Source organism: Lissotriton vulgaris, chromosome 9 (assembly GCF_964263255.1).
Source record: "Lissotriton vulgaris chromosome 9, aLisVul1.2, whole genome shotgun sequence".
Taxonomy (NCBI): Eukaryota; Metazoa; Chordata; class Amphibia; order Caudata; family Salamandridae; genus Lissotriton; species Lissotriton vulgaris.
In genome coordinates this window covers 1,091,266,664-1,091,289,613 of record NC_141697.1, presented here as the reverse complement: position 1 = coordinate 1,091,289,613, position 22,950 = coordinate 1,091,266,664, and positions in this window count along the sequence as shown.

The following is a 22,950-nucleotide window of genomic DNA, read 5'->3' as shown; positions in this document are numbered from 1 at the left end:
CCAGACCCTCCTCCCAACCCCCCTGGCCCTTGGTACTGTGGCTGTCTAGATGGTGACCAAAGTGGAGAGCATCTAATCTGGATAGCTGAGTGCTCTGGAGCACAAGTACGAAACTCCAAAGCCAGTAAATTCTCTGCCAGTACAGTATCAGTTAGCAACAGCTCGATGAAGTCTGTCCGAGAATTACTCAATTGAATCCTCCTTACTCTAACCATATCTTCACGAATTATAGACCTGCATCCCCTCACATGACGCAACCTATGTATTGCTTTGTTACGGAGAGATTCGCTGCTTTTGAAACCCTGCCTGGGAGAGCATTTGGGGACTTTAACCATATAGACTGTTGTTAAAGCTAGGTTTGGGAGAATTCTGGATCACCCAGTCCCCTCCCAACAAGGATATCATCAAAAAAATATATTGGGAATGGGTCCAGGAGGAGGAATTAAAACATGCTAAGTGGGGGGCATTAACAACTGCCTTCATGGAATTCAAATCCAGTAAAAAACTTGAGCCCTTCGTAGATTTTATTCAAAACCCTAGGGACAGGTCTCTCTTCTTGAAAATGAGATACGGGATCCTACCCCTGAAAACCTTTACTGAGGGATGGAAAGGAAGGGGGGCACATGCCCATTCTCCCAGCTGCCCAGGATGCCCATGTACAAGCGAATTACTTCCACACTTTCTATTCGCTTGTAGGGCTTATAAAAGACCTAGAACAAAATGGTTAAAACCGGTATGCAGAGAACTGGGTGTGAGAGAGACCAGAATCGCCTTGCGTATGCTCCTGTCAGATGTTACATCTATGCTAGTTGTATGCGGGGTCGCTAAATATTTAGCCAGTGCGTGGTTCATCCGTGCCAGATTGTTGGCTTAAGACAAGAGAAAGGATGAGCTGTACAACTGTTGTATTCCTGCTAAAGTACTATGAACCCTTTGTTTTAAATCTAAATATTCAGATTTTTATCTTTTTAGATCATGGTATGAAATGCACTGAATAGTACAGTTTTAATATGCGTTTTTATGTGTGTATTGTTTGTACTTTTATGATATATAAATATCGAATAAAGTAGTACAGCAACATATAGACTGTTGTCGAGATGACCCCTGGGGGAGTGCAATTCCCATGGTGGGTGGATCTTGCCTGAACAACTGTATTGGAAAAGGTGCATGGAACCCCTGGAGCTTTAATGGAACCGGCATAAGATCTGATGGTACTAGGACAGGGAACCTCGGAAGATGGGCCATTACCTTGATTGCGCAGCACAGGATACTCCTATCACCGACCCCAGCGGGAACGCCAGACAATGACCTATTCATTGGTTGGACAGGTGCAGGAGAGGAGGCTGAGATGGTAGCCTGGTGACTAAAGGGGGGAGCTCGACCCTGCGGTTTAAATCCTCCACCATTTTCTTCAAAGATGTCACCTCCAGTTCAAGTGATTCAACTTTCTGTGCCAAGCCCTTATTTAAGGCTCTGCAGTTACATCTAGATGCTGAGTCACTAGTGCCAATGGCAGTGTGTTTGCTAGCTGGAAGAGATGGAATTCCCTCAGCTATATGCTCCAATTTTGCAAACCTGTTTGAACAGGGAAACTGCTCATCAATTGCGCTATCACAGGGATTCCCTGAATTACTTAAGATTATAGGTGGTAAGGGAGGTGCGTCTAGGGGAGATTCCTTCAGGTCGTCAGCCAGTGTACTGTGTGCAGTAAGAATGGAGGATTTGTGGGATGGTTTCTTAATAATCGATGGAATTACACGTGTAGATTTGTTAGCTGGTGCCTCCTCCAGGAAACGAATGGCGGCATCCAGTACTGTACTATTGTTACCTCACAGGATTTCCTCACATTCACTGACAATCAACTCAATTCTATCGAGAACACAGTTGCTAGCTGCATTAGTGCATTTATTTATTCCTTTCTTATACCCAGTTGCCCCCCACCCTCCATTGCCTTCCTTTAGCCCATGGGGTGGATGATTTTGACCAGGGGGAAATTCGGCAGGTTTTGACTGTAAAGATAGAGCTTTCACTACAGTGAAAAATACTCTTAGGTTAAATGCCCTTGACCATAAACTACAAGGGCCCAACAAAATCGATGGAAGAGAGTACCTTATGTCCTGTAACAAAGATGAAATGTTGGAGGGCCATGCCCTGCCTCTTCCTGGTGATGACGGGCCCGCCGTTGGCCCGTGCTTTGCCCGGGGTTCCGCAGAATGGGTGGAGTGGTCAAATTACAGCTGCAGGTGGGCGGGGCAGGGGCGGGACAGCTGCTGTGGGCCCTGTGTATTCCTGGGACCTGGAGTCCTTCACGTTGCAGGAAAGCCCCCACAGACGTCTTCAACCGTGAAGCGTCTCCCGCGAAGTGTCTCCCGCGAAGGGGGAGCGCAAGACATTGTTATGCGGCTGCAGGTGGGCAGGACAGGAGCGGGACAGCTGCTGTGGGCCCCGTGTATTCCTGGGACCTGGAGTCCTTCACGTTGCCTGTAAGCCGACACAGAAGTCTTCACCCGCGAAGTTGGAGGGGCAAGATGTTGTTATGCGGCTGCAGGTGGTGGGGCAGGAGCGGGACAGCTTCTGTGGACCCCGTGTATTCCTGGGACCTGGAGTCCTTCACGTTGCTGGTAAACCCCCACAGAAGTCTTCACCCGCGAAGCGTCTCTATTTATATAAAATACACTGCTTCTTAGAATTACATTACAGACATGCTATTTTTTTAATTAGTTTAAAAAATAAGTTCAGATTTGTGAATATGTATATATATATATGACCGTCCTCCTTGTTTGCATTAATGGTGTTGTAAAAGAATAAAAAATACCTTAATCTGAAGAAATCGCGTTTGGATTCCGGTTGTGCTGTGGTGTACTCGAACTGCTGGGCTACGGACAGGAGCTCGGCTGGGTTCGTTCCTTGTTGAGAAATATATATATATATTCACTGAAAAAAACATAGGTTTTAGGGGCGCAATGCGCTGCTTTTATGGCACAGATGCGTGACGCATCGGTGCCATTTTTGCCACATGGTGCGCCGCATTGTAAATGCGGCGCACCATGGGTGGCGGAGCTGCGGCGCACAATAACTGGCGCATCCTTGGGGATGCGCCAGTTATTGTAAATCTGCCCCTATACATTTAGCCAAGGAGGGAGCACTTACTGATTAGACAATAGAAAGTACTCCAGTTGAGTAGAGGTATTGCACAAAAAGGTGGCATCTTTGTGGACAAACACGCACGGCGGGATTCATTCAGCCCCCTGTTAGACTAGTTTTTTGTGCCCTTCTGCCCTCTTTTAGATTCATTTTTCCCTTGTTTTTCTGCCCTTCTGCCCTCTGTTAGACTTGTTTTTCCCTTGTTTTTCTGCCCTTCTGCCCCCTCTTAGACTCGTTTTTTGTGCAGTTCTGCCCTCTGTCAGACTCATTTTTCCCTAGTTTTTCTGCCCTTCTGCCCTTCGTTAGATACGTTTTTTGTGCCCTTCTGCCCTCTGTTTTTCCCTTGTTTTTGTGCCCTTCTGCCCTCTGTTAGACTCGTTTTTTGTGCCCTTCTGCCCTCTATTAGACTCGTTTTTGTGCCTTTCTGCCCTGTTAGACAAGTTTTTTGTGCCCTTCTGCCCTCTGTTAAACTTGCTTTTCCCTTGTTTTTCTGCCCTTCTGTCCTCTGTTACACTGGTTTTTTGTGCCCTTCTGCCCTCTTTTACACTCGTTTTTCCCTTGTTTTTCTGCCCTTCTGCCCTTTGTTAGACTGCTTTTTGTGCCTTTCTGCCCTCTGCATCACCCCATCATCACTCAGCGCTACCCCAGTATCACTCAGAACCACCACATTATCACTCAGCACCACCATATTATCACTCAGCACCACCACAGACCCACTCAGCGCCACCACAGCATCACTCAGCGCCACCACAGCATCCCCCAGTGCCACCACATTATCACTCAGCACCACCACAGCACCACTCAGCACCACCACAGCATCGCTCAGCACCACCACAGCACCACTCAGCACCACCACAGCATCACTCAGCACCACCACAGCATCAATGCCAGCAAAAATGAATTTAGAAATATAGGAGGGTGCAGTAAAAATAGTTGTGGCCACTCTAAGGCTGTCAGGTCTAACAGGAGCCCCTCCTGTGTTTGGCTCCAAAAGACTTGCTCTCCTCCATGTTCCTGTAGACCTGGGCTGTCCCAGCTCAGCTGCGGTGTCACAATCTAATAAACAGATGACGATATCCTTCCCACCCTTTCATTTCTCAGGAACTGGGTCAAGCACTGTTAATGCCTCTATTGAATGTGGAGGCCTTTGATCCTCCTGCTAGCCAGCAGAGTAATTAACTTGACCCTGTCAGGTAGACAAAAGCCTGGAATTTGATTATGAGCTGTGGCAGGGAAATATCCTATTCTAAAGTGACATAAGGAGGTAGATAGGATGAAAGGGATTTTTAATCTAAACTCTGGATTTAGGTTTAGCCTAAGATTGATTCTTCACTGCACCCTAAGTAGGGCCTAGTTAGTGCAGATTTTGCCTATTATGTGTAACTTAGTTAAGTATTACACATTTTCAGTAAGCACTACAGACCTATACTATGAATGGTGACTCCATTTATAGGGCTTACCCCAGATCTGTATCAATCCCTGAAGGGTCCCTTCTGCAACAGGATATCTGTACAAGATGGCAGTCTCACACACAGCCAGAAAACATGCATGCATGTGTGTGCTCAGGTGTAACCATCCAAGAGCCTCTTACCATAGCTGTGCATCTGCAGCCTTATATAAAAAGGTGGACACTGGCGGCCATTCCTAGTACATTTACGGAAAATTTACCATGAGTGAAACTCAAGTAGTGAGACTTGCTCACACTAAAAGCACAGAAACCGGGTAGTCAATAGCAAAAGATTCAGGTATACCATATTGCTATGCCTCCCCCTTCTTCTATTTGTGATTCAGATGGGTAGCCCAAGGCCCAACTTCTGTACATCCCAAAAACCTCTTTTGCAATCAAAACTCCGGGGAGTTTGGGAAACATATGCTTTGTGACTTAGGGACTGATACAGAGTTTAGCAAACGGTTTACCCGTTCATATTATTACAAGTGCCATGAGTTATAATTCAATTGTTCTGAGGTGGAATGGATATCCAGCACATTTGTGATGAAGCAATCGGCCTACTAAACTCTAAAAAAGCCCTTACTTTTATCCGTCAAGGCCCAGGCTATTGATATCAAATATACAGCGAAAAAAACAGTATTCCAGAAAGTAGCCAAAAAAGAATAATGCTGAGGTGGAATGGATATCCAGCACATTTGTGATGAAGCAATCGGCCTACTAAACTCTAAAAAAGCCCTTACTTTTATCCGTCAAGGCCCAGGCTATTGATATCAAATATACAGCGAAAAAAACAGTATTCCAGAAAGTAGCCAAAAAAGAATAATGCTTCATTTAGTATTAAGAACAATCTGCAATATAGCAATTTAAGCGGGTATCTGGAAAAATCTGAGACGCCTTTTGGGGGTTTATGCAATAGTTTAAACAGTTGTTTTCTAACAAATGACATGCATAAATGCAAATTTGGTGCTCATGAATAGTATAGGATTCCCACCTGCAAGGAATATAGGTTTTGAAATGAAAAGTTTTGGCATGCAGTATGTAATTAATATCTGCGTTTGAGGATTACAACAGAAAGCTTCGCTTTTTGCGAAATTAAGAAAATGCAGCAGGAATAAATGAATAAGTTAAACAAATAACGGAGGTTATGTGTTAGGATGTCATTTGGTCCCTTTTTTGGAAGAATGAGAGAGATGGAGAACAGAAGTAAGTGATCAGGTTCCAGAAGAATCCCCACCCCACAACGGCCATTTTGCAGAAATACACCATAAATAAAAAAGGGGGGAACACAACTATTCAATTCGGTAATTTAGACATGAAAATTATTGAAAAACTTCAATATGCAAATTATTTCGTGCGGAACATTACAAAACGCATTTAAAGTTTCAACTCTTAGTGAGTAAGATTGCCTTTTAAATCAATCCTATTTATATTATCATTTTAAAAAAACGTGTTTTATGAAAATCCTTTTTTGTTCAAATATATTGCTTTTAAACGTAAGTAATATTAATTGGAGTTGACTAGTGCACAGCTTTGTTGTTATAAAGGGAACAGCAAATATTGGCTTAAAATCAAGGACTCGTTTGTGATTTTGTAATTGTTTCATATAATTACAACTAGCACCATGAAACTATGGACTGCTTCGAGAGAATATGAGGGTTCAGAGATTAAAAGAACGCGCCCGTCGTGATTACACGAGTATGGGGTTTAAATCAAATATGGCCTGGACATAAAAAAAAAGTGATGGGGTCAACAGTGGGGCAGCACAGTCAAGTTTTGCAATACAAAAATCAATAGCCATTATGGAGAAAAGTAGCCCTACGTTTCCAACATTTCAGCTTGCAAAGCTAAAGCAGTTGAACATATGATCTATTGCACAGAATGTGGATGCTGAAAATGTAACCAGTTTGTAAAATAGAAGCCATAATTTTCATTTTAATGCCCAATCTTTTAGTTGCAGCAAGTTAACCTCTACTTAGATTAATGCTGGAATACAGGAATTCTTATATCGAGAAATTACATTATGTTAGCCTAAAAGTGACACAATTACAGTTGTCAGGCCGTTCAAATAATGAACTGGAGGAAATACACTCTAAGGATATAGTAGCTATGAGTAATTGAAGTAGAACATAAATAAAACACCATAATGCGTACTTTGAGGCTATTCAGGACAAATCCCCCTGGAGAAAGAATATAATACCAGGACCTGTGTAAATTAAATTAAATTGGATGAATCGAGGACGAATAGAGACAAGAAGTTACAATTATTTCTAAAAACTCTAGATTTGAAGCCAACCCATTGTGTTCGTCGATGTAATCAAAACGCAGGAGGCTTAAGCTTCACAAGATCTAACACAAAGAATAGGAGATTTGCAATATGAGCTTTCATCAATACAGATTAGCCAAGATAGAGGGCAGATGAGATAAGTTTTCTTATCCCTGTAGCAGCAATATGTTCTTAATCCAAGCTCAGACATATTCTCTTACATTTTGCCATTTTAAGAAGTGTATTAAGTATGCGGCTAAAATAACATTGCATACATTTAAATGAATAAAGGTAATGCTAAAACTAGACTTTAAAACTGGGAAATGTAACATGGAGGGATTTTGCTTTGTCAAAGATTTAAGTTCAATATGTTCCTGACTAATGGCTCTAAAAATTGAAGTGATGTAACATTTTATGTTTCTTTTTCCTTTAGTAGTTTTATAGAATATGTCAGGAACGGGACTGAATGTAAAGCACTGATGACTGATCAATGAATGAAGCAAGAACAGACCATTTTGACATATTTCCTGTATAACTGTGCAAATTTGATATTTCCATAATTGTCTCGAACACAGCAAGTGCCTGGTATGCACTATCATGCTAACATTTCCAATATTTTTAGTGCAATGATTATTGATTGTCACATTATTCAATATAACTGCCTGATTAGTCTTAAGTTTTTCTAGTGTTTCCAATGTTTACTAATATATAATATGAAATGTGAAACGTGCTTTTCATGTAATGTTGAATACATTTATACATTTCCCACTGAGGACGTGTGCAGATCACTGCTTTGCAGGTTAATAATTTAGCTAAAGTGTGTTCGTAGCCTGGGGGAAGTAGGGCCCATTGCAAATGCTCCCCGAAGCAGAGCATGAGATCTCCATATCATGGCCTGTACTGTAACACAATTCAAATAAGGGTTAGAGCCTTTTTCATACAGAATACTCTCTTAGGAGAGAATCATGAATAAAGTGCATCTGAGCAAAAGTTGGGTGGGCACCTCGGTGTGTAAAGGTGTGGCCGAAATCCTGATAAACTGCACTCTGCTGTGATTAGATCAGATGTGCAGATTATATTTTCAGCAGTTCTTGCATATTTCAGAAAGTTCTTCATTACTAAGAACATGATAAAAAAGAAAGACATCTTTTTAGTATGCTCATAGAAAGAACTACATAAAATATCTACTGGCTGCTGATAAATATAATTTTAGCATCTCCCAAAACAAAATTGAGAGCATGTGAGCAATCTCAGTGCATACATCACAGAAATATACCTGCGACTGGGCAAGAAAGTTTTTCAAACTCATTTTTGAACAGATGCACATTCTTCAGGTTATGGCCTGCAGATATTCCCATCAGAAATCTGCCTTTTTTACATGGTCACCCTGGATTTTTTGTCTCTTGCAGGACACTATAGTCTCACTAACTTCAGAACTCTGTGTGCATTACCTCTGCTAACCAGTCATAAAGTGCCTCGGCTATGCCTTTAAATATGGCTAAAATTGGCATATTCCTAATTGATACATTTAAATTACCAATAAGCTCTAGTATATGGTGCAAAATTTTACCAGGACCTGGAAGTTAGATACTCCGAATTAACTGCAGCACCTATTGTAACATCCATCACAGCGGCAGAGCAAACATGAGTTCAGAGCTACCATTTTAGCCTGACTCCTGCGGTTTTAAACCCAAATCCATACTTGTCAAAATGACCCTTTAAAAAAAGCATTGACGGAAGCCAACTTAACTTTGGTTCCTGCCAATGATTTCGAAATTATGATTTATAAGTTCGGCTGGTAAGGACTCCATCAGGTCAATGGAGTAATATACTACATTGCCCTGACAGACTTAACCACCACCTAAAAATGTGGCCCTATTTCGGAAGGTAATATTTTTTACCAGGACAAACCTGTGCTCAATTTGTACCTACGTCCCGTTCCTCCGTGACCATTAACTTACTGTTAATGTTAAGGATGTTAAGGATGGTTTTGTATAGCGCTCGGCTACTCCAAGGAGTGTCCCGGCGCTTTGACCTAATACGAACAAAGGACAAAAGTAAAAAAGGGGAAAAGAGAACTACTGCACAAACAACCAATATTTCAAGTCCTTCCTAAAGGCCAACAGATTAGGATTCCTGTGCAGGGTGACCGGCAGTGTATTTCACAGCTGAGGGGCTAGGCGCCGAAATGACCGGACGCCAATCCGAGTTCTTCCTATGGCCGGGACCGAGGCCAGAGCCAAAGACTCTGATCTCAGTGATCTGGCAGGTTGGTAAAAAGCCAGCCTTTTTTTAATGTATTTAGCTCCGGTCATGTAAAGGGCTTTAAAGGCCAGAGTAAGGGCTTTAAAAGCGATACGCTTCTGGATAGGCAGCCAGTGCAAGGTCTGCAAGAGGTCAGAAACTCTGGCATGCCGATGGAGACCGAAGATGGCACGCGCCGCTGAGTTCTGCACTACCTGCAGACGTTGGAGAAGGTATTCTGGAAGACCCAAATACAGGATGTTGGCGTAGTCCAGATGCGACCCAATAAGCGCCTGCACAGTGATCTTTCTATGTGCAGGTGTCAAGAGGGGAAGGAATTTGCGCAGCACCTTGAGTAAACCAAAACACCTCCCGGTTATGCCAAGAATCTGGGGTTTCATCGTTAGATCCTTGTCAATTTTTATCCCAAGATTCTTGGCCTTCGTAGAGACAGCCAAAGGTGGAAACATCTTCTCAGGCCACCAAGGTTGCCAGATGGGATCCGAGCGACAACCAAAGAAAAGCACCTCTGACTTATCAAAGTTACACTTGAGGCTGTGTAGATGGAACAAGTTAAACACAGCCCCCAGGCATCCTCTGATACTCTCCCTATCGAACTCAGCCCCTTTCCCACAAGTGAAAAGGAGCTGTGTGTCATCTGCATATGACAGGATCTGGGCTTCAAAGGACTTCGCTAGTGCCGCCAGAGGGGTCATAAAGATGTTAAACAGGGTCGGGCTCAATATCGACCCCTGCGGGACCCCGACCTCCAGTGGCGGCACTGCGGCAGAGAAAGGAGGAGCCCAGACCTCAAGTGCATCCTGCTCAACACCCGCTCCGTCCACAGACACGCCTTCGAACTCTGGAACCTGCTCGACACAACATCACCAGACGTCGCGTTCCTCACTGAAACATGGATGAGCGCCTCCTCAGCCCCCGACATCGCCATCGCCATCCCGGATGGATACAAGATCATCAGGAGGGACTGCGTCAACCAGACCGGGGAGGCATTGCCATCGTCCACAAGAACACCATCCGCATCACGACCGACGCCGACGACACCTACACCGCTGCCGAACACCTCCACTTCCAGATTCACACCGACCCAAAGAGGACCCTCAGAGGCGCCCTCATCTACAGACCCCCGGGACCACGCAGACAATTCAGCGAAGACATCACAGACTTAATCAACCCACACGCCCTCCCCTCCGCCGACTACCCACACTCCCTCAACTTCCACCTGGAGAACAACAAGGACTGCAACACCGTCACCCTGCTGGACAACCTCGCCAACCTCGGACTCAAGCAACTGGTCAACACCCCCACCCACTACGCCGGCCACACGCTAGATCCTGTCTTCTCATCCAGCAAGCACATCGCCTTCAGCCACTCCACCGGACTTCACTGGACACACCACAGCTGCATCCACTTCAGCTTCAGATAAACCACCACCCACCACCAGCCGCAGCAGATTCCTCACAGAAGCTGGAGCAATATCACCACCGACCAACTCACCACCTCCCTCAGCCAGAACCCACCTGCCAGCACACCGGACCCCAACGAAGCAGCCCGCAACTTCACGCAGTGGCTGACCGCCTGCGCCAACGACCTCGCACCACTGAAGAACCCTCCCAGCAAACCCAGAAGCAAGAAGGCCCCCTGGTTCACCGACAAACTCAAGGACTCCAAGAAGACCTGCCGCACCCTCAAGAAAGCCTGGCTCCTCGACCAGACCACTGACAACATGACCTCCCTCAAACACGCCACCCGCAAGCACCACCAGCTTATCCACGCCACCAAGAAGAAATCACTGAAGGATCGACTGGACAACAACGCCCGCGACAGCAAGGAACTCTTCAGCATCGTCAAGGGGTTCTTCAACCCCAGCACCGGCAACAACAACATCACCCCATCACAAGATCTCTGCGACTCCCTCGCCTCGTTCTTCCACCGCAAGATTGCCGACATCCACAACAGCTTTGGCGCACCATCCTCGCACCCAACCGTCGAACCAACGCACCCCACCGCCACCCTCCGCACCTGGACCGCAGTGACCACCGAAGACACAGCCCGCACAATGAACACCATCCACTCCGGATCTCCGACTGACCACTGCCCCCACCATGTCTTCAACAAGGCCGACTCCACCATCGCACCCCAACTCCGAGACGTCATCAACACCTCCTTTGACACCGCCACCTTCCCGGAGAGCTGGAAGCATGCCGAGCTCAGCGCCCTACTGAAGAAACCAACAGCGGACCCCATCGACCTCAAAAACCTCCGCCCCATCTCGCTCCTCCCTTTTTCTGCCAAAGTCATCGAGAAGATCGCCAACAGACAGCTTGCCGCCTTCCTCGAGACGAATGGATCCCTCGACCCCTCGCAGTCCGGTTTCAGAGCCAACCACAGCACCGAGACCGCTCTCATCGCAGCCACTGACGACATCAGAGCCCTTCTCGACAACGGGGAAACAGCGGCACTCATCCTCCTGGACCTCTCCACCGCGTTTAACACTGTCTGCCACCGCAGCCTAGTCCAACGTCTCAGCAACACCGGCATCCAAGAGAAGGCATTGAAGTGGATCATCTCGTTCCTCGCTGGAAGAACACAGAGAGTCCGCCTCGCCCCGTTTCGTTCCGAGGCCACCGAAGTCATATGCGGCGTCCCGCAAGGATCATCACTCAGCCCCACCCTCTTCAACGTCTACTTGAGACCTCTCGCAGCCATCGCACGCCAACACAACCTCAACATCATCTCCTACGCCAACGACACCCAGCTGATCCTCTCCCTCACCAGAGACCCTGACACCGCCAGAACCAGCCTCCATGAAGGGATGAAAGACGTCGCCGAGTGGATGAAGAACAGCCGCTTGAATCTGAACTCAGAAAAGACGGAAGTCCTCATCCTTGGACCATCACCCTCCGCCTGGGACGACTCCTAGTGGCCCCCAGCCCTGGGCACCACCCCCAAGCCGACAGACCAAGCACGCAACCTGGGCTTCATCCTGGACTCCTCCCTCTCGATGACCAGACAAGTCAACGCCGTCTCCTCTTCATGCTTTCACACCCTCTGCATGCTCCGCTAGATCTTCCGATGGATCCCGATCGAAACCAGGAAGACGGTCACCCAGGCCCTCGTCACCAGCTGGCTGGACTACGGAAACACCCTCTACGCCGGAACCACAGCCAAGCTACAGAAAAGACTACAACGCATCCAGAACGCCTACGCCCGACTCATCCTGAACAGCCCTCGACGCAGCCACATCTCCCGCCACCTGAGGAACCTGCACTGGCTCCCCGTCAACAAGAGGATCACGTTCAGGCTCCTCACCCACGCACACAAGTCTCTCCACAACCTGGGCCCCAAGTACCTCAACGACCGCCTGACCTTCCACACGCCCACCCGCCAGCTACGGTCCGCTAGCCTCACCCTCGCCGCTGTACCACGCATCCGAAGAGCCACCGCCGGAGGCAGATCCTTCTCCTACCTGGCGTCCAAGACATGGAACTCCCTTCCCATCCACCCTCGGCTGACCCAGGACCACCTCGCCTTCAGGAGACAACTTAAGACCTGGCTGTTCGAGCAGTAGCGCCCCCCTTCCCCCAAGCGCCTTGAGACCCTTCCGGGTGAGTAGCGCGCTATACAAGTGCTATGATTGATGATTGATTGATTGAGACCTTCTGACTCCGGCCAGCCAGGAAGGAGCGGAACCAGCTGAGCTCCGTCCCCCAACCAGCTGAGCACCGTCCCCCCACTTACATTGGTGCTTTGCACTTTATGGCACTATTTCTACTTAACAATCAAAAAATGATTATATCTTGTTCTCTCTGTTGTCATTTGGTCTTATTTAGTTTGATTTGGATTTCATTTTACTTTATTTTTCAATTTAGTTTGGGAGTGTTATTTTTTGCATTTTTACTTTTTATACTGCTTTGTTACTGCATATGTACTTTACATATTGGCCCAAGTTAAGCCTTAGTTATCAGGGTGTTGCACTCAGGTTAATTTGGTGACTCTGAGGGTCACCCTGATAAGTGTAGTGAATCCAGTCTTTTTTTTACACTTCTCAGCTAGAAAACCAAAATCAAAACAACTTTTGCTGAGGTGGAGACAAATAGGTCTACATTCTAGGTGTTGATTTCAATATGGAAATGCTGATTTCCATGCATGCATAGCTCCACAATGCAGTGTATGTGTAAATTAACTCATGAGGAGATATCAACTGCAAAATTAAATTTGCTCAGATCATTCTTTTACTGACAAATACAAATTAAATATCATATTTAACCTGTTCCAGGGAGTAAGAGTTAAAATATGTACAGGTAAATTACATGCAGAGTGACTGGAAAACCTGAGCATGGCTTTCTTAGAGAGACGACAGGGGAACAGCCAGACTTTTGTCCTAATTCTCTTCTGGAGACCCCTTTTAAATTTTGGAAGGAAGGATCAAGTGCCAGGGGCAATTAGTGGCAGGTGTAAGGCTCTTAGAGAGCTGTAACTTGTGACAAATTGGAATCAACTTCTTGAAAAGTCCCAAGATGCTGTGCATGAGGGATGGGATAGGGTGGAGTGATAATGTGTTATCTTTAGAAAGGGCAGAGGTGCCCACTTTCTGGAACTTAACAACCCTACTTAAACAATCCTAAACAAGGGGGAGACTTTGAGAAGTTTCAGACCTGAGCAAAACAAGAATGGACTAAGGGCCAGATGTACGACCATAGAATCTTGCGAGTCGCTAAATGCTATCAACAACAGTGTCTGAGACACTGTTAGCGATTCCCAATGGGGTCGCAAATTGCATGCCTTATGAATATTAAGGAGGCAGTCGCAATTTGCAACCCCCATATGGGTAGCACTCCCAGGGATGGTGGCCTGCCGGGGTCAGCAGACCACCATGTCTGAGACTGCTTTTAAATAAAGCAGTTTTTTAAAGGAAAATGGGATGCATTTAAAAAAGAGAAATGAAGCTTTAAAGTTTAATTTTATAAGGGCAGGTAGTGGTTCCTGGGACAACTGCCTCCCACCCAAAAATTATTGTGTATGCATTTCCAAAGGTTAAGGGGTCCCCTGAGGACCCCTTCATGTTTGTGAGTGCCTTACCACCCTTTTGGAGAAGGGTGGTAAACTGTGAGTGTTTTGCAACCGCATTTGAGGTTGCAAAACATTCATGCATTTGTTTTGGAGTCACTATTAGAGAAGGGATGCCCTTTGAACGCCTCTTCCTAATAGCGAGTTGCTAACATTATTTTGTGAGTCGCTAATTGATTAGTGGCTCGCAAAATAGGGTTGGTACATGGGCCACATGTTTTATTCATTCGCAAATGGACCTAAAACCCCTTTGTGACTGCAAAAAACAATCACGTCTGGCCATTAAGCCCTTGGGATAAACCACTGCCTGGAGTGGTGGGACATTCTAGACTATCTTCGGGTTACATTCTATTGGACATATTCTTTAGCCTTTCCACTACCTCAGAGACAGTAGAGGTGGGCCTTGCTCTGGATTCCAGAGGAGAGGGTGTCCTTGGAATATCTGTGTACTGTTCCTCTGGAGGGCCCATCTGGGGAGGGACTAACTGATTCTTGCTAGACACACAGGTGTCATAGAAGTGGCCAGGAGGCAGTGGGGTCTGTGGAGTGTGCAAATGAAGTGTAACCAGCCCTGAGGACCATGCTGTCTGAAAAACTCCACATCCGGGGTCTTGCACAGTCACTGCTGCTGGAAGGAAGCAGGTGGGTGCTGAGCCTTCGGGAGAAGAAACCTTTGCAAAGCAGGCTATGATTCATTAAAATAACTGGAAGCCCTCATCAGAAGGAGAGCTGTTGAAAAGCAAGCTCTAGAAAAATTACGACAGTTTAGAGGCCAAGAAGCCAAACACAAATACTCCTGGTGAAGCAAATAGCATGTAACCCGCTAGAGATTTGCCTAACAAGAGCCACTGCCCATGTGGGGCACTTCTCTGCACTGCACTTCTCTGCCCCTGCTGCATCACCCTGAGGATTAGGAGCATCACCATGTGGCATTAGCCTAAGCTGAGACCTTGACATCTGCATCAAGCTGGATCAGGGCCTAAGGCATTACCAGGAGGGGAGTGCGCTTGGTAACCCCCATTTAAAGATGTAATCCCATGGAAAGGCCAGTGCACCTAGGCTACCTAGCCAGCCGTAAGCATCATACACTTTCATTAAACATTTCCTATCAGGCAGGACTGACCTCCAATTAACTCAGGGTGGGACTGCACTGTGTTCTGCTTTGCTCCTGTGCTTTGCAACTCAGTGGTGCAGGAGCCCTGGGAGGCAAAGGAACACCAGCTTTCTGAAAAACATTGGGCTGGGTGGATAGGGATACTGGACCTGGAATATCATGGCTGTCCAGCTGGGGAAGTCGTCCCCACGTGGTAAGGGTGCATGCCGGACTGACTTCCCTAATGTCTGGAATCCTGGAGATGGCCTACTGGGATCTCGATGGGCAGTTGAAGGCCCAACAACAACTAGAAGGTACAACATACTTGTAGAGATGGTGATCTGTAGAAAAATTGGGGAATACTCTAATTTCAAAGGCCAAAATGCAGTTGCCTGACGTCGCCTATTAGACATTCAGAATTGACTACCACCAGTGGAGGTCAACTGCATGGTAGGCAGTGTCATCCATGACTTACTTAGCCATTAGCTAACATTGAAGTATATGTCCGTCGCAGTCCAATAGCTGTGTCTGTGTATACAAAAGACCACCTATGTGACGTACATGTACATTGTAGTGCAGAAAATGATTCACTTGCTTACTGACACTTCTGCAATCAACACCTCCATGACTTCTGCTGCTGTTTGCCATCTCTGGTAGTAATCATTGCACGGACTGCAGGGGTCGCCGTCGCTCCAGAGGAGCTGGAGATGCAAGTCAATTAGGTCCTTTCCCTGTATGGACAGCTCTATGGCTCACCAGAGGAACAGGTAACTTCCTAACATACATACTTCACTCTGTTAGGCAGCATTGCTGCCTGTCTCACAGGCTATGATGTGGCTTTGGTTTCCAGTGTGTCATATGATAGTAAGAAGTAACATTTTGGTGTCCCTGCATAGGACATTTCAGCAAATGATTGTGAAGCATTGTACTATGTGTACTTTACATCATCACTGCATTGTTTGTTAAGCCTTGGATCATTCCTGGGTAGCATCCACATTTCAATGCATGTGTTGAGTTGATGGTGCCATCTAAACCTTGTGTTACCAAATCATGGGAAAGGGTGTTAAATATTTAAAGGCTTACAGTCTGAGCTGTGTATGTATACTGTAAAAAGCAGGTAAGGATGATCTAATGCTTGTGTACAGACAAAATATTTATGCAGGCCAGACCTGCACTTATCACACTCAGAATGCCACAAAACTATCATGTCACATATTGCATGGCTCAAAAATGTGCATATCTGGATTGAAGTGCAGATAATGCATTGTACATTTAGGATGACTCTTTACTGCCTGCAGAGGGTACAGGGTGATGAAGAATTGTCACCATCATTGGCCATGCCAGAGGCTGAGAGGCTCAGTCAGTTTGGGCTGAACTTGTGAGTCAGAGGTATACCTCCCTATAGTTCTGTTGATCCTTTGATTTTCCCCAAAATTGGTCCTTCCCCCCACTATTTGTCCAGATTGCTCTTCAATGTTGTAAATTCTCCCATGATGTAGCACTAACCACTCAAAATCTGCCACATTGTTTGGTATCCCATTCTGTTATCCACATGGCCAAACACTACCAACTATTAATAATAATGAACTTTATTGCACGATTAATACAAATCTTTGCAATTTCTCTTTAAAAGAAGTCAAGGAGATACATAATCAATAGTTTTACAAAGACGGGTAAAAGCAGTAGCAAAGTTAAAAATGAAAAAGAAAGACCTGTGCAAACAGGTATAATGCAGTGCATTTGTATATGAAAAAAAGAAAAAAAAACTTTTAACATTTACTGAGTCTTTGGTTATCAAAAGAGAATTATCTTAAAGTGCGACACCGGATCTTTTTAAATAATGTTCATTCACTAGCCGCTGGGTTTAGGGTTGTGTTAACTGTTTTCATGAAGCGCACTAGTCTACAGGCTAGTTGGATGTCTTCTCCCTTAAAGCTGATCAGCAGAGCTTGTCTGCGAGTTCGCACACCACTTTGATTCCAGAGCTGTGTTAGTTGGCCCCTTCGGGCTCTATCTAAAGCTTTGCAGCTACATAACAGGTGCAGAACATCCTCCTTTGAGTTGTCGCAAAGCCTACACTTAGGGTTGGACTCCAGGCGTTTCCATGGGGGGAGATGTTCTTTTGACGGAATTACCCCCAACCTCAACTGCAGAAAGTCTTCCTTCACTTTCCTTGAGAAGCAGGTGCTGAGGTATGACTGAGGTAAGGCGCTGGTATAGCCTTGGATCACGAACCTCCCGTGGGACCTCCTGGTTAGTGCTGCTTTGTCTTCTTCCAAGGAAATTATTTTCACAGATTTGTTAACAAGGCGCTTAAAGCATTTGTGAGTACAACTCGAGTCCCAGAGGTCTTTTAGTACAAGGGACTTTATAGCTGTTTGGAGGTAGACCATTGCAGGGGAGCCCTTGTTTGTCTCCAGCTCTTTCCAAAGGTGGGCATTCAGGGAGGCTTTTTCAGCGTTCTTTACTTTATGCCAACATTTTGCGTATGCGCCCTTGCGTGCAATTTGCTGCTTCTGTAAGCCGAACTCCAGCCTTAACTGTGCTGGGGAGGTGTACGGAGGGAGTGTAAAGAGTATTCGGAGTGTTTTACTGACCACGTTGTCTAAGGTGCCCTCATCTCTCCCTCTCATGCAATCACTGCCGTATGTTATTGATGGAAGCAGTTTTGTGCCCAATAAATCCAGCAAGGGGATTAAGTTTGGGACCGCTATTTTGTTTTTAATGCTTTTTAAAGCGATGGCCAGTGTAATCCCTCTGTTCTTTATTGATGTTTCTTGTCTCTGGAATGAGCCGTTGGAGTCAAAAATTATCCCCAGATATTTGTATTTTTTAACTGTTTCGATTTTAAGGTCGTGAAGAGACCATTGAAATACTTGCTTTTGTGATTTTTGATTAAAAACCATCACCTTCGATTTTTCCGTATTTATACTTAGGCCGTTATTTTCAGAGAAGATGCTTGTTGTGTTAATAAGATGTTGCAGGCCTACTGGGGTGTAGCTGATTAGTAACAAATCGTCCACATATAATATGTTCTACAGTATAAAACCCCCTAACTTTGGGGCATGATGGTGGCAGTTGTCCAGATCTTTAGAAAGGTCAGACATGAAAAGGTCGAACAGGGTCGGTGCGAGAACGCACCCCTGTTTCAACCCTTTTGTAGTTGGAATTTCTTTTGACAGACAGTTGCCAGCCCTCAATTATATTTGGATTCACGTATGCAGTAAGATCAATAGTTTCAGCAATTTGGGATCCACCTCCAACTTTGAGAGTTTTGCCCACAGTTTCCCTCTGTCAATACTATCGAAAGCGGCTGAGAAATCGATATAGCACACATATAATGATTTTTTATGTTTGATTGTAGCATCTATCAGCAGGGAGAGGGCTAGAATGTTTGTCAAGGTCCCTAGATTTCTTTGGAATCCAGTCTGGTTGATAGGGATTAATTTTTTGTTTAATGCCCAGGAGGTTAGTTCTTCTAAGAGTAGCCCCGAAAAGTATTTGGCATCTATGTCTATAAGGGCTATAAGCCTGTAATTCTTAGCCTCGCTCTTATTGCCTTTTTTATAAATTGGTGCAATTATTGAACCCTTCCAGGAGGACGGAAATTGTTCGGCCTTCCAGATTTCTACGAAGAGCGGGAGCAGTTGTTCGGCCCAGTAGGTTGGATCTTGCTTATAGATGATGGGAGGGATTCCATTTCAGCCTGGGGCTCCCTCCTTATGTCCTTTCGTAATTCGCCCCTTCAACAGCTCAATCGAGCCTGGAAAGTTGGTCTCCTCAACTGGAGGCTTTAGGACTGTCGTTGTCACCTGGCAGAAATCTGGATTTCGGTGGCCCTTGCCTGGTACTTCGTCGTTAAAGGGTTTAAACAGATAATTTACCCATGTGACCTCAGTGATGTGGGAGTTCACTCCCGGGGCGTTCGTATTGTCTATTTTATTAACAGTTTTCCAGAATCTTGCGCTGTTGTTGTTTTTCGAGTCGTAAAGCAGTTTCGCCCAAGTTTTTTCGGTAGCATCCTGCTTGATTCGCCACAGGATTTTGTTCTTTTTACACTGTTAATGGTGGTTTTTATTGCCCTTAAATTGGAAGTTAGAGAGGACTGAGGATCATTTTTTTGGTTACTTGTCGGGCGGGCCGGTGTTTTTTGGCTTGTCCGAACGACGATTTCTTTAACGAAGTTGAGCTTGGTATTCTTTAGGCCAAAGGATTTCTGGAAGGACTCCCAGGTGAATATTTTGTTGTCATTCAGCGCTTCAACACCTTTCCAGGATGTCTTTGCTTCTTTCACTAATCGATCAGGGTCACTAATATTGCACTTGATTCTATTGCATTTTGCTGAGGTCGATAACTTTGGGCCATTTGTTGGAAATGTTGGCGCTGTCCCTTGTGCCCTCAGTGTCAATTATTGCGGGAGGTGGTCGCTGCCAATTTTAAAGTCTTGTACTAGTATGAACAGTGAGAAAGATAGGAAGGTGTAGTCGATCGCCGAGCAGGAGATCGAGTTGTGAAAAGTTGCTGCTTCGGGACGGTCCCCTGACAATCGCCCATTTATCGAAATCAGGCCCAGATTTGTTCGGTCTTCTATTCGGCTTATTGATAAATTTGTTGGTTTGCCCCATGGACACACTTCCAGAGATGGGATCCCCCTAGCGTGCAAATAATCTTCAGTTGGATGGTTCTTTCCTGACGACTTCGGGAGGAACATGTTGAAGTCTCCTGATGGCCAAACACTACCAGAGTAGTACATGTCAGTGTGACACATGCAAGCTATTTCATTGTGACCTTAGTGTTTGCTGTCAATATGTAGTATGGTGTCAGGCTGTATGTACCGTATGCATGTTGTGAAACCCTTAACTGCTGAGCCTCCCCCAGTGCTAAGCCCTTTTTTTGGCTATTTGGGGTAATTTGTGCTTAGGACTTCATAACCTTTTTCCACATAAGGTATCCATGCCAAAGTTGCATCCTTCTTTTCCAACACCTTGATGATTCTAAAAGTACCCAGGGTTTGTGTATGCCCCCGGAGGGGACTGAGAAATTAGCCAAAATATAGTTCAAATTTATTTTGAGGGGGGGTGGTGGTGGGAAAAAAGTGCTGAAAAAGAAAGTGTCTGGTTTTTTCCCTGCAAATTGTATCAACAAAAGGTTTGTAGTGATCATTTCACCATCTTCCAAGCTTTCTGGAACAGACAGACGTTTGTCAGAAAACCAACATTTTCGACACAGTTTTGGCATTTTAGTGGGACATATCCTATTTTTCTTCTTTTTTTTTTGCTTTCAACCTCCTTCCAGTTAGTGGTAGGAATAGGTGTGAAAACAAAAATGGATCCCGGAAAGCTATAGATTTCCAAAAAGTAGACAAAATTCTAAATTCAGTACAAGGTTGTTTGTGAACATCCTTCAAGGTTTTCCTATAGAAAGTAACAGTTAAAAATAAAACAAAAAAAATATTGAAAATGAGTAAAAAAAAACTACCCATCTCTGCCTACATTTTCACTTGTAACTTCTACAAAGTATGGCAGATTTTTAAAAGCAATGAACTCTTATGTCCTCTGGAGGGATATATAGGACTTCTAGGTTCTCCAAGAAACCGAGGTGCCCGGCGCCAATAACTGACCGGCACCATGCAGCTTTTCATTGTGTACCACTTGCTAAAATATAAACAGTGAAAAATAGGTATCAATAAAAATAAATGTATTTCTGAAATGGGAACAACATATTGTGTTTAAAAGCAGTGGTTATTTGCACATCGCTGAATATGTGGGTAACCATACTAGCATGTGTATGAGAGGGCATTTATCAAAATGTCTTCTATTCTACACACGGTCTTATATTTGGTAGGCATAAATGCAGAGAAGATCTATAGGTAGTAACACTTGTTCTACTATTCTGTGTTCCCCTAAGTCTTTCAAAGATAGTGGTACCTCACTTGTATCGGTAGGCCTAGTGCATGCAACAGGAAATGGCACAGAACACAACGTGACACATTGCATTTTTCACAGAGAAATTTTCCTTTTTTTCAACATGCCTAACTGTGAATTTTGGGCCATAACTCAGCTGATAACTAGGGAAACCTATCAAACCCGTACATTATTGAAAAATATACACCCAGGGAAATTCAGGATGTGTGGCTCTCACAGGGTTTTGTTACACAAAATCCCTTGCAAACCTCAAAAGTTGTCTAAATACACACATTCCTCACATCTCTGTGATGGAAAGTTCTGGAATCTGAGGGGAAGCATAAACTTCCTTCCACCCAGCATTCCCCCAATTGTCCTGATAAAAATGGTACCTCACTTGTGTGGGTAGGCCTAGTACCTACAACAGGAAACATCCGAAAACGTAACATGGACATATATTTTTCCCTAGCTCAGCCAGCACCAAGGGAAGCCTAGCAAACCTGCATATTTTGTAAAACTAAACAACCTAGGAATCTATTTTGGAGGGAAGTGTATGGCTCTTGCCAGGTTCTGTTACCCAAAATACTTTACAAACCTTATATTTTGTAAAAAAAAAACCACATATTCCTCACATTTCTGTGATGGAAAGTTCTGGAACATGTGGGGAGCCATAAGCTTCCATGCACTAAACATTCCTCAAAGTTTAATGATAAAAATGGGAACCACACTTGTGTGGCTAAGCCTAGTGCCCACAACAGGATAATGCCCAAAACACAAGTGGACACATCACATTTTTCAAGTGAACACTTACCCTTTCTTTTTGCAATGTGCCTAGCTGTGCTTTTTGATACCTAGCGCCGCTGCACCTAGGAAAACCTAGCCAATCTGTACATTTTCAAAACTAGACTCCAAGTGAAATACAGGATGGGGTGAGTTGTGTCTGGCTCTCACCAGGTTCTGTTACCCAGAATCCCTTGCAAACCTCAAACTTTGTAAAACCCCCCAACATTGTCCTCATATTATTGTGATGGGAAGTTCTGGAAACTTCCGGGAGTCACAAACGTCCACCCCCTAGTCTCCCGATAAAAATAGGACCTCAATTGTGTGAGTAGACCTAATGCCCATGATAGGAAATGGCCCAAAATGCACAACACATTTTTTCAGTGAAAACTGATACTTTTTTTGCAATGTGCCTTGCTGTGGACCCTAACACTGCCAGTAACTGGTGAAACATAGCAATTGTGTACATTATTTACATTTAGATACCCAAGGCAATCCAGGATGGGGTGATTTGTGTAGCTGTCTCCAGGATCTGTTACCCAGAATCTCTTGCAAACCTCAAACTTTCCAAAATAAACACATTTTCCACACATTTCTGTGATGGAAAGTTCTGGAATCGGAGGGAAGCCACAATATTCCTTCAACCCAGCATTCACCCAAGTTTTCCCCCAAAAAAGGCACAAAACTTGTGTGGGTAGGTCTAGTGCCTGGAGCATGAAGCAACCCAAAACGCAACATGGACACATCACATTTTCTCTAGTGAAATATGCTCCTCTTTTGGAATGTGCCCAGCTGTGGATTTTGGACACTAGCACAGACTGCACCTAGGAAACCTAGCAAACCTAGCAACCTTGAACATTTCTTTAAACTAGACACCCAGTGGAATCCAGGATGGGATGACTTGTGTGAATCTCACCAGGTTCTGTTACCCAAAATTCCTTAGCTAACCTCAAACTTTGTCTAAAAAAACACATATTCCACCCAT